The sequence below is a fragment of the Dendropsophus ebraccatus genome, chromosome 4, assembly GCF_027789765.1.
Source record: "Dendropsophus ebraccatus isolate aDenEbr1 chromosome 4, aDenEbr1.pat, whole genome shotgun sequence".
NCBI classification, from domain to species: domain Eukaryota; kingdom Metazoa; phylum Chordata; class Amphibia; order Anura; family Hylidae; genus Dendropsophus; species Dendropsophus ebraccatus.
Genome location: NC_091457.1, coordinates 10,675,174 through 10,689,019, shown reverse-complemented (window position 1 = coordinate 10,689,019; position 13,846 = coordinate 10,675,174). Strand labels below are relative to the sequence as shown.

The 13,846-nt window shown below is 45.2% G+C and overlaps 1 protein-coding gene across 1 annotated transcript in view; it reads right to left on the bottom strand.

The window, feature by feature from the left end:
- OSBPL5 (oxysterol binding protein like 5) overlaps window positions 1-13,846 on the bottom strand; it is a 61,323-nt gene that overhangs the window by 35,476 nt on the left and 12,001 nt on the right. The window lies entirely within an intron of this gene.

Sequence of the window (13,846 nt, the reverse complement as noted above, 5' to 3'; positions counted from 1 at the left end):
TTTTTTAGAAATATTTTTCTCTCAATGTAGCCATTATGTTTGTTTTATGTGGCATAAGTTTATAAAATATTATATATATATAAAAAAAGAATTGCTGATATTTAATTTATTTATTTTTTTTTTTCATTTTTACAAAAAAGCTATTTTTTAATTAATTTATTTCAGTATAATTTTTTACGCTTACAAAATAAAAATCACTGATTAAAAAAAAAAAGTTCAATTTTTTTACGTTTACTTTTATATTTTTCCTCCTATTTTTTTTCTCTTACATTATTATTATTATTATTAATAATATTATTATTATTATTTTTAAAGGGGCACTCAGATTTTCAGATTAACTGTTGTCAGACAGTTATACAGATTTTTAAATTACTTCTGTTTTAAAATCTCCAGTCTTCAAGTACTTATCAGCTGCTATATGTGCTGCAGGAAGTGGTGTAATCTTTCCAATCTGACACAGTGCTCTCTGCTGCCACCTCTGTCCATGTCAGGAACTGTCCAGAGCAGTAGCAAATCCCCATAGAAAACCTCTCCTGCTCTGGACGGTTCCTGACATGGACAGAGGTGGCAGCAGAGAGCACGGTATCAAACAGGAGAGAAAACACCACTTCCTGCAGGGCATACAGCAGCTGAAAAGTACTTTATGACTGGAGATTTCTAAACAATAGTCATTTACAAATCTGTATAAGTTTCTGACACCATTTGATCTAAAAACATTTTTTTCCTATCGGAGTGCCCCTTTAATCACAAATTCTTAGTACAGTACTATTGCTGGTCGGTGTTCCTCTGACAGGCAGTGTACAGTAACCATAGTTATGCAGTGGCAGCCGTCATTATATGCTGCGGTCGCTATATATATGTTATATTTTTAAATTTTCTGAAAAATATTATAATTTCTGTAGCGCGACCGCCCTGGTCTTTCTATAGAGATCGCTATACGCCAGACTCGCCCCTCAGCGCCATTCATCGCTGCAGTACCCGGTGATTATATTGTTCTGGAGATTATATTTGCAGCTCGGAACATTTCGACCCAAGAGCTGAATATAGTAACAACTCCAGTATGTGCGATGACTAATAGAGATGACTGCGCACAGTATTGCTGAGGAAACCTCCCCCCTATATAACCAAACCTACAGAGCCCGGCCGGTCAGGAGCGGTCAGCACCATGTCAGCAGGGGGCAGCGAGGAGCTGACGGACCCCCATCTCTCACTGACCCCCAGGGAACGTGTAGGTGTCTGATGAGGGACGCCACCGGCCGTCGTCGTCACACAAGTCAGTGCTGGCAGAGGTGCATTATGGGAATAAGGATTAAGGCTGAGAGAAATTTCTCAAATGAGTCACAATCATTATTTCATGAAATGTCCGGAAATCTCCTTTTCCCAAGGATTCTCAGCTAAATGTTCTCATACAAACAATGGGTAATATCATCATTGACTTAATAGATTACTGATCCTGTACTGATCCTGAGTTACATGATGTGCTATACTCCAGAGCTGCACTCACTATTCTGCTGGTGGGGTCACTGTGTACATACATTACTGATCCTGAGTTACATCCTGTATTTCTTTTATTAAAATTTTAAACATAACAATAAATAAATACAGAAATAACACACCATATACCATATCTGACCAGAACAAGACAATAAAATAGAAAAATGAAACCATAACATAAAGCACCGGTCCATCCCCGCACTCATTCTTCCACACATACAACCCATATACCTATATACAATATATACACCCATATACAATATATACACCCATATACCCATATACAATATATACACCCATATACCTATATACAATATATACACAATATAAACTATTTAGCTAAACATATTAATAAACTATATACACTACTATATACAAACCTATATATACACTACTATATACTATACACCTATAAACACACCTATATACACCACTATATATACACCTATATAACTAACTAATTGTGAACCCCCTGGCCCAGTTGCATTGTGCACAACCTAATATACCACCGACATAACTCTACTCAACCCAACACCAACTAAACAAGTCATCACTACACAAATAAACTAAAACTAAACAAGACACAATGCAAAATAATAACCTACAACTAAACAATACATATGATATTTTTAAATTTTTTTTTTTTTTTTTTTTTTTTTTTTGGCCCTGAACTGGTCCCGCATCCCATGCCCCCAGTACATGATCACGGACGTCCATGAACCAGCCCAGGATTTTATATATATGTAAAAGTCCCAACAAAGTCCCACAGAAGCCCCCTCCCCCCTTTTACCCACCACCCAACCTATCACTAAACCCGAACCCCAGGTGCAAACAAAACATATATAATATATACAGTATATACAATTTATACAAACATACAAAGATAATCACAAAGACAATCACAATACACAAACTTTTGAAAAAAAATATATAACATACTAAACCCAACAATAATGAGACTTCTCAGCCCCACACACAGCCCGAAAGCCCAAGTTCAGCGCCTGCAAGCCCTATACTCCAGTATCTCTACAGCACAAAACAAAAGACTAATGTGCCAGCATCAGCCCACCACCAGGAGAGGAGACGCAGGCTAAGGAACCTTATAGGCAAAGCCCCTCCAAAGACAAGAGGCCCTACCAGCCCCCAGCCTCTCGTACTCCAGAGAGCGCACCTTCACCAGGTCACCGAGTGTGCCCCTAACCACCTCATCCACAGGGAGGATTTTACGCTGCGTCGACACTAAAAACCGTGCACTCCACGTGTGGTACCTGACCACTATGCTGACTAGGAATAAAGTGCTCCGGTCCCAGCCACCAAGGTTTCTGAATGCTCCATAGGCCCATTCCGCATAGGAGAGGCGGACCAACCTGGGCCACCCGATGGAAGCGCCCACCCTGTTGTAAACCTCTGTATTAAAGGGACAATGAAGCAGAAAATGCTCCATGCTTTCCAGCATGCCTCCACACTCCTCCCGGGGACATCCCCGATCCTCAGAGCTCCTGCACTTCAGATTGTCCCTCACATACAGTTTCCCATGGAAGCAGCGCCAAGCCAAGTCCCAAAACTTCAAGGGGATCCTGATGGAATTCAATAGGCCCAACCCAACCTCCAGATCCCGACTTGGGCAATCCTTGAGCGCCAGCGGTTTTCGGAAATGGGACGACAGGACCCTATTGTCAAGGAATTTCCTCGACAGAGTCCTAATCTCCCACATCCCCAAACCCCACCGACGAATGACCTTCAGAACCAGGGTAGCATAAGCCGGAAGATGCCCGTGTGGTGTGCGGAGATCCTTCACTTGCCCTCCTGTCTCCCATTCCTGGAAGAAAGGCTGAAACCATCCCCTACAGGAGAATACCCACGGAGGAGCCCTCTCTTTCCAGAGGTTTGCAATGTTGGTCTTAAGAAAGGTATTCACCAGGAACACCACGGGGTTGACCATACACAACCCCCCTTGTCTCCTCGTACGGTAAGTAACCTCCCTCTTGACTAGGTTCAGTCTATTCCCCCATAACAGTTGGAAGAACACACTGTAGACCCGAGTCCAGAGAGGTTCTGGCAAAATGCAAACACTGCCCAGATATATCAGCAAAGGGAGCAGGAAAGTTTTGATCAGGTTAACCCTTTCCCTGAGGGTCAAAGACCAACCCTTCCACTGATCCACCCTCTGAGCGGCGATCTTAAGCCTGCTGTCCCAGTTTTGTTTGGGGTAATCCCCTTGGCCGAATTCGATGCCGAGAACTTTTGCAAACTCCTGGGGCTCTGGAAGGGTGTCCGGGAGATCAAATCCAGGATCTCCACCTCCCAGCCAGAGACTCTCACACTTATCCTGGTTGATCTTGGACCCAGATGCCTCTGAGTAGCGCTCCACCTCTGACATCACACACCGCACCTCCTCTTGCGAGGAGACGAATATGGTGACATCATCGGCGTACGCTACCACCCTCAGAGTGGAATCCGGCACCGCAGGGTCCATTCTCACCCCTGCCAACGGTCCACAATCAATCCTCCTAAGGAAAGGATCAATTGCAAACACGTACAACAGTGGGCTCAAAGGGCAACCCTGACGGACACCAGACCCAACCTCAAAAGAGCGGCCAATCCAACCATTCACAAGCGGGAAACTCTCTGCCCCTGTATACAAGGTCTTAAGCCAATCAACAAAAACCCCCGGCAGGCCATATCTCAGAAGGACAGACCAGAGGTACTCGTGGTTAACCCGATCAAACGCTTTTGCCTGATCCAAGGACAGCAAGTACCCCTTCCAATGACCCGCCCTACCCTGCTCCACAGCCTCCCGGACACCGAGCACAGCACTAAAGGTACTGCGGCCTGGAACAGAGCAATGCTGGGCCCTCGAAAGGAGCTGGGGTGCAAACTTCACCAGCCGATTAAACAGCACTTTTGCCAGAATCTTTCTGTCCGCATTGAGAAGCGCTATGGGACGCCAATTCTCAATGCGGGACGGGTCTTTACCCTTTGACAAGATGATCAAGGCTGACCTCCTCATTGACCTCGGCAGAGTGCCCGAGGAGAGACACTCATTGAATACCTCAGTCAAGAGGGGAACCAAAGTGTCCTTAAAGGTCTTATAGAACTCAGATGTTAAGCCATCTGGACCGGGTGACTTCTTGAGGGCAAGACCATCAATAGCCACCCTGACTTCCTCTTCTTGGATCATCTCTGTCAAAACGTCAAGAGAGGGGTCTACCCCTGGTTCAGGGACGGTTTCAGTCAAGAAAGCTGAGGCCTTATCCCGATCTAGATCTTTCCTCCCCAAGAGGTGCGAGTAAAAGGATCTGACGACCTCCAGGATCCCCGATCTGGACCTTTTCAGGGATCCTGTACTATCAATCAGTCCTGAGACGATTTTACTATTCACTGACATCTTGCAGTTTCTGTAAGGGTCGGGCGAGCGGTACTTCCCGTAATCCCTCTCAAAAACCAAAGATGCGTGTCTATCATACTGGCACCTCAGTAGCAAGGCTTTCACTCTGGAGATATCATCACGACTACCTCCAGTCGAGACAAGACGTTCAAGTTTCTTCCTCAGGCCCTGGTACAGGCGATACCTGTCCAGACTCCTGAGGCTCGAGAGCTGGCGGAAGAATCCCGCAACCCTTTTTTTGAACATCTCCCACCACTCTGACTTACTGCTACAAAGGCCCAGCAATGGTACCTGGCTCTGAAGAAAATCCTCAAAGGACTGTCTTATTTCCGCTTCTTCCAAGAGAGACGAATTGAGCTTCCAGTAGCCTCTACCCATCCGGGGGGTCTCTGTAACATTCAGAGAAAACAAAATTAAACAGTGGTCGGAGAACTCCACCTCAACAACGGACACCGCTGAAGAGACGGCTTCCTCCTTTAAATAAAACCTGTCTATCCTGGACCTACAACTACCCCTATGATAGGTGAATCCCGCGTGGCCTGGTGTATGCCGTATGTGAACATCCACCAGGCGAGCCTCACTAGCTATACTATTCAGGGCGACGCCATCATAAGTCAGCTTGTCTCTGGAACCTCCCCTATCCTGGGGCCTCGTGACAGCATTGAAGTCCCCTCCAAAGACCACCTGCCGACTTGTAAAAAGATAGGGCTTGATCCTCATAAAGAGACACTTCCGATCCCACTTGGACTGTGGACCATAGATGTTAATAAGGCGAAGTTCTTGTCCCTTCATGAGGACATCTAGAATCAGGCACCTCCCCATTTCTAACTCAATAACCCGTCGGCATTCTACCGGTGCGGCAAAAAGTACCGCCACCCCGCTATACGGCTCGGCCGCAAGAGACCAGTAGGAGGGCCCATTCCTCCATTCCCTTCTGGCTTTAAATATAGATGACATGTCTGTTAGCCTGGTCTCCTGCAAAAAGAAAATATCAGCATTAATGTGGGCAAAATAATCATAGGCCGCAAATCTAGCCGTATCTGACTTAATGCTGGCTACATTAATGGAAGCCAGCGTCAACGGAGAGGGTGCCGCCATCATGGGTGATTGAGTTAGACAGCTTTCTTTTTCCCACTATCCTTTGCATCCTGCCCGCCACCTTCCTCATCTGACGATGGTTTACCTCTCTTTAGTGAAACGGATGTATCCATGTCCCCTTTATTTACATTTTCCTCGTCCCCCGACTCTGGGCAGATCCTCCCCCCAAAGGAAATACGTTCCCCAGGGAGAGAGGATTCGACGTCCCCTGCAGGCCCCTCCGTCACCGCGACAACCAGAACCTCACCCTGCGCCTCCTGCACCTCTGAGGAGGAAACATCTTGGAGGGTTTGGAACCGGTTTGAGAGACCAATCAGAGGGAGGATGGTTGTACCTTCCTTTGGCATCTGGGGGGTGGGAGAAGATCTTACATCTCCCCTTTTCTTATTCTTTTTAGTACCCCGCTTGTGCTCCACCCATCTCCCACTATCCTCATCCGCGCTCTCACCATGGGAGGACAGTGGAGAGATGGCACCTTCTTCTTTCCGAATCCTCCAAATCTCCTCATCCAGATCACTGTCCCTCAGAGCCTCAGCAGTAAGATTGGCCTCAGGGATGAGATCAGAGGTCACCACAGTTGCGCAAGGCTCCTGAGACTCCCCCATCTCCCTCTCCCTTTGGCGCTTATCCCGACGTCTCAGTTGGGCTGGCGTCTTTTGCTTACTTTTCTTCCCTGGCTCTTTTACTCCTTCACCTCCTCCAGCTGCCCCCCCAGTAGATTCCTCCTCACGACCTTTCTCCACCGGGGTAACAACTGCATTGGCAAAGGAACGAGGGCAGCGACTGAATGGGTGACCTAAGTCACCACACAGGTGACACCTAATCTCCACACAGGATGCAGCGAGATGGCCTATTTCCCCACACAATGAGCACTTCATCACTGTGCACCTAGCACTGAAATGTGTGGGGTCACCGCACCTGTGACAGAGCTTAGGCTGACCCTGGTAGAAGACCTGGATTCGATCCCTTCCTAGGAAGGTGGCAGATGGTATGTGGGTAACGGTGTTTCCTGAATATCTAAGTTTGACCATAAAGGTCCAAGCCCCTGACCAGATGCCATATTCGTCCCTGTTCTTTTTTGGGACTTCCACCACCTCTCCATACCGGCCAAGCCACGTCATGATGTCAATACAAGAGAGTGATTCATTACGGGTTAAAACGGTCACTCTCTTGATGTTATTTTGGCGAGACACCGCCTGAATGGCAAAGTCTCGCCAGCCGGGCTCATCCTTTATCAGCTCATAGTTCGACCAAAAAAGCTCAAGCCCCTCCGGCCGAACAAAGCTGATATCGAATTCAGGGGTACCAAAGGGATGTATCAAGGCAAAGATGTCGGCTGCCTTGAAGCTCATCCTCAGCAGGAGCTCAACAACTTTAGATCTTGGGGGACATGTATCACTGCCTCTCCACCTCAGACGGACCACATTCCTTCGGACACCACCCGGCCCGGCTGTTGGGAGAGACCACACAGTTTCCCTACCCCTTTCCTCTCGGAAGGCTGCAAGGCCATGCCTTTCTATCAAGAAAGACAGATCAACCTCCCTACCCGCTACATTGATTGTTCTCTCCCCTCTCTTTAAGGCCTGCAGGACACGTCGATGCAAGTCACCATCCCCAGGGCCCGAGGACGAGGAAAGCACCCCACTTCCCCCAGCGGCAACATTTGCATAGCTGCGTACCGCTGCTGCAGCCGCTGGGGGTGCAACTGGACCAGGCCCTATGCTCCCACCACTAGTCTGTGCCCCTTCACCACCCTCCTCCACATAATCCATACCCACACCAATACCACCTGTCACACTGCCCCGACCACCCTCCAAAGCCCCAGACAGATTCCTCCCCACATTCACTCCTGCTTTCCCCCCCACATTAATTCCCCCATTCACACTGGGTGGACCGGTGTGTTCTGGGACAGAAAGAGATTTTGTACCATCAGCGTCATTGGGTACCAGGACCGGAGCCACCTCCACAGGACAGGCCACTGGTCCCTTTAGAAAGGACCGAACAGCCTGCCTGGACTGTTTAGAGGCAGCCCCTGCCCTATTTCTGCTGGTACCCTCTGCCTCATCAGTACTAGACTCCTCCGCACGATCTGGTCCAGCAGCACCAATACAAAATAAAGGCTTAAGTCCAGTCTTTCTTTTGGGAGGTGAAGGCATCCTAGCCCCGGCAGCATCCCGACGACGACACCGCTGCCCCAAAGGAACAGCAGCGCCAAGAGCCACCGGAGCTCCCGCAGCTGACACCGGCACACACCCGCTCCCCCCTCCCGTCAGGGAGCGAGCTGATGCACCAGTGCCTTTAACGTTACTGCCCACCGCTGGGCCACCTCTCCTGCCACTGCCCGCCACTGGGCCAATATCACTGTCCGACCTTACGGCCGGTTCCTCACCTGCTCCACCTCTGCTACTGCAAACAGAGATGGAGCTTACCGCCATACTAGACTCCATACTCTCCCCATTCTCCTGCACTGAGTCCACAACAGAACTCAGGCTGGGCTGAGATATGGGGTTCACACAGTGAGCTGACCCTGAGGCCAGTCCGGGGGGCACAGGGAGGGGGGAATAAACAAATGTTACCTGCTCCTGAAGCTTGGTGGTCTTTACCTTAGTCTTTCTCCCAGGCGCCTCCTCTGGTAACTCCTCTCCGAATACGAAGTCCTGGAGGCGCCCTGGTGACTCCAGGAGCTGGATCTGGGCCATCAGCGCCCCTCCCTGGTAACTGGTGTTGCTTTCATCCCCCGAACCGCGGCTAGATGACAATGCTGCTTGCCCTGCAGGGAGCCCACTGTATGGGGTCTGTTGTTGGGGACCCCCGGGTGGATTCGGCTCAACATCACGTACCTCCGCAGCGTCTCCTTCCTCCTCCACCCGGCTCTCTGGCTGGAGCCCTCTCAGCCTTCTCTGCCTTTCTCTCTCTGTTTGAGCAAAACGATCATCATTCTGAAGTTTCTCTTTAAATGGCCCACTGTTCTCCAAAATAAAAGTTCTCTTTTTCACAATCTTTTTGATGTCAACTTTCAGACATTTCATTTTCGCTGTTAGCTCAGCCTTTTGCTGCTTAGCAGCAGTGTCCATCAATGCTTTTACAGCACATACCTCCTCCTGGAGCTTGTACAGCTGGTTTCTGGCTTCCTCATACCCACAGAGGCTTGCAGCAATCCGTAGGCCATAGGTCTGCCCCGTCTCTTGGGACCGCTGCACCCCCCAATCTTCCTCCACACCTTCATGGGCAGACAGCCTTGCTCCAGGAGGAGTGTCACTGCACAGATTTTCCTGGCTGGTTTCCACAGTTGTTCCAGAACTTCTGGCACTTGTAGTTCCACAACTTGCTGTAGCCTTGCGGCTACCCTTTGTTACCTCAGGTTCAGGGGCGGCTGGAGAAGCATCGCTGCACCTCCTAGTAGAACGCCTCAGCCCTGGGACCTCTGATGGTATTCCCTCTGTTGGTCGCTGGATTCCTCTGCCCCCCACGGACCTGGTTCGGGGGGCAGGAGTTGGGACTCTCCTTGGCTCGCTCATGCCTGAAAACCTGCTCCCTCCCTGGGGAGGAGAGAGCAGGCCCAGGGGCAGATCTTGCTTGCCTGGAGCTCAGGAGCAGCAGCCTCGCACAGCCTCACACAGCAGGACCACACCCAAAACTAATTGGATCACCACTGCAGAGCTGCACTCAGTATTCTGCTGGTGGGGTCAGTGTGTACATAAATTACATTACTGATCCTGAGTTACATTCTGTATTATACCCCAGAGCTGCACTCACTATACTGCTGGTGGGGTCACTGTGTACATAAATTACATTACTGATCCTGAGTTACATTCTGTATTATACCCCAGAGCTGCACTCACTATTCTGCTGGTGGGGTCACTGTGTACATACATTACATTACTGATCCTGAGTTACATCGAGTATTATACTCCAGAGCTGCACTCACTATTCTGCTGGTGGGGTCACTGTGTACATACATTACTGATCCTGAGTTACATCCTGTATTATACTCCAGAGCTGCACTCACTATTCTGCTGGTGGGGTCACTGTGTACATACATTACATTACTGATCCTGAGTTACATCCTGTAATATACCCCAGAGCTGCAGTCACTATTCTGCTGGTGGGGTCACTGTGTACATGCATTACTGATCCTGAGTTACATCCTCTATTATACTCCAGAGCTGCACTCACTATTCTGCTGGTGGGGTCACTGTGTACATACATTACATTACTAACCCTGAGTTACATCCTGTATTATACTCCAGAGCTGCACTCACTATTCTGCTGGTGGGGTCACTGTGTATATACATTACATTACTGATCCTGAGTTACATCCTGTATTATACTGCAGAGCTGCACTCACTATTCTGCTGGTGGGGTCACTGTGTACATACATTACATTACTGATCCTGAGTTACATCGAGTATTATACTCCAGAGCTGCACTCACTATTCTGCTGGTGGGGTCACTGTGTACATACATTACTGATCCTGAGTTACATCCTGTATTATACTCCAGAGCTGCACTCACTATTCTGCTGGTGGGGTCACTGTGTACATACATTACATTACTGATCCTGAGTTACATCCTGTAATATACCCCAGAGCTGCAGTCACTATTCTGCTGGTGGGGTCACTGTGTACATGCATTACTGATCCTGAGTTACATCCTCTATTATACTCCAGAGCTGCACTCACTATTCTGCTGGTGGGGTCACTGTGTACATACATTACATTACTAACCCTGAGTTACATCCTGTATTATACTCCAGAGCTGCACTCACTATTCTGCTGGTGGGGTCACTGTGTACATACATTACTGATCCTGAGTTACATCCAGTATTATGCTCCAGAGCTGCACTCACTATTCTGCTGGTGGGGTCACTGTGTACATACATTACATTACTGATCCTGAGTTACATCCTGTAATATACCCCAGAGCTGCAGTCACTATTCTGCTGGTGGGGTCACTGTGTACATACATTACTGATCCTGAGTTACATCCAGTATTATGCTCCAGAGCTGCACTCACTATTCTGCTGGTGGGGTCACTGTGTACATACATTACTGATCCTGAGTTACATCCTGTATTATGCTCCAGAGCTGCACTCACTATTCTGCTGGTGGGGTCACTGTGTATATACATTACATTACTGATCCTGAGTTACATCCTGTATTATATACTCCAGAGCTGCGCTCACTATTCTGCTGGTCACTGTACATAGATGACATTCCTCCTGTATATATCTGCCGCCCCCTCTGGGGTGATACGCGGGATACGGTGTCAGTGCTGGAGTCATCAGTTCTATAAATGTTTTTTTCTTCTTCTTCTTCTCATATAAATAACTCTGAATAATAGAAGATAGATGGATCTCCATATGGGCCCCGGTCCCGGCCCGGCTGCTACATGACGATACAACATATGTCGGGTATAACTAGATTCACTATTTTTTCCTGCATCCTGTACAAATTTAAGAATCAGCAGCGATGGCGACGGGAAAACCTCCGCAACAGCGTCATGTCTGACCTATAAAAGAGACTGCGGAGGTATAGATATTACCAGACAATGGGATAGATAGAGAGATAGATAGATAGATAGATAGATAGATAGATAGATAGATAGATAGGAGATAGATAGATAGGAGATAGATAGGAGATAGATAGGAGATAGATAGATAGATAGATAGATAGATAGATAGATAGATAGATAGGAGATAGATAGATAGGAGATAGATAGATAGGAGATAGATAGATAGATAGATAGATAGGAGATAGATAGATAGATAGATAGATAGGAGATAGATAGATAGATAGATAGATAGATAGGTAGGAGATAGATAGGAGGTAGATAGATAGGAGATAGATAGATAGATAGATAGATAGATAGATAGATAGGAGATAGATAGAGAGATAGATAGATAGATAGATAGATAGATAGATAGATAGGAGATAGATAGATAGATAGATAGATAGGAGATAGATAGATAGATAGATAGATAGATAGATAGATAGATAGGAGATAGATAGATAGATAGATAGATAGATAGATAGATAGGAGATAGATAGATAGATAGGAGATAGATAGATAGATAGATAGATAGATAGATAGATAGATAGGAGATAGATAGATAGATAGATAGGAGATAGATAGATAGATAGGAGATAGATAGATAGGAGATAGATAGATAGATAGGAGATAGATAGATAGATAGGAGATAGGAGATAGATAGATAGGAGATAGATAGATAGATAGGAGATAGATAGATAGATAGGAGATAGGAGATAGATAGATAGGAGATAGATAGATAGATAGATAGATAGGAGATAGATAGGAGATAGATAGATAGATAGATAGGAGATAGATAGATAGATAGGAGATAGATAGATAGGAGATAGATAGATAGGAGATAGATAGATAGATAGGAGATAGATAGGAGATAGATAGATAGATAGATAGATAGATAGATAGATAGATAGGAGATAGATAGATAGGAGATAGATAGATAGATAGATAGATAGATAGATAGGAGATAGATAGATAGGAGATAGATAGATAGATAGATAGGAGATAGATAGATAGATAGATAGATAGATAGATAGATAGATAGATAGATAGATAGATAGGAGATAGATAGGAGATAGATAGATAGATAGATAGATAGGAGATAGATAGATAGATAGGAGATAGATAGATAGATAGGAGATAGATAGATAGATAGGAGATAGATAGGAGATAGATAGATAGATAGATAGATAGATAGATAGATAGATAGGAGATAGATAGATAGGAGATAGATAGATAGGAGATAGATAGATAGATAGATAGATAGATAGATAGATAGATAGATAGGAGATAGATAGATAGATAGATAGATAGATAGATAGATAGATAGAAGATAGATAGATAGATAGATAGATAGATAGATAGATAGATAGATAGGAGATAGATAGGAGATAGATAGATAGATAGATAGATAGATAGATAGGAGATGGATAGATAGATAGGAGATAGATAGATAGATAGATAGGAGATAGATAGATAGATAGATAGATAGATAGATAGGAGATAGATAGATAGATAGGAGATAGATAGATAGATAGATAGATAGATAGATAGATAGGAGATAGATAGATAGATAGATAGATAGATAGGAGATAGATAGATAGATAGATAGATAGGAGATAGATAGATAGATAGATAGGAGATAGATAGATAGATAGATAGATAGATAGATAGATAGATAGATAGGAGATAGATAGATAGATAGGAGATAGATAGATAGATAGATAGATAGATAGATAGATAGATAGGAGATAGATAGATAGATAGATAGATAGATAGGAGATAGATAGATAGATAGATAGATAGATAGATAGGAGATAGATAGATAGATAGATAGATAGGAGATAGATAGATAGATAGATAGATAGATAGATAGATAGATAGATAGATAGATGGGAGATAGGAGATAGATAGAAGATAGATAGATAGATAGATAGATAGATAGATAGATAGGAGATAGATAGATAGGAGATAGATAGATAGATAGGAGATAGATAGATAGATAGATAGATAGATAGATAGATAGATAGATAGATAGGAGATAGATAGATAGATAGATAGATAGGAGATAGATAGATAGATAGATAGATAGATAGGAGATAGATAGATAGATAGATAGATAGATAGATAGATAGATAGGAGATAGATAGATAGATAGATAGGAGATAGATAGATAGATAGATAGATAGATAGATAGATAGATAGATAGAAGATAGATAGATAGATAGGAGATAGATAGATAGATAGATAGATAGATAGATAGATAGATAGATAGGAGATAGATAGATAGATAGATAGATAGATAGGAGATAGATAGAT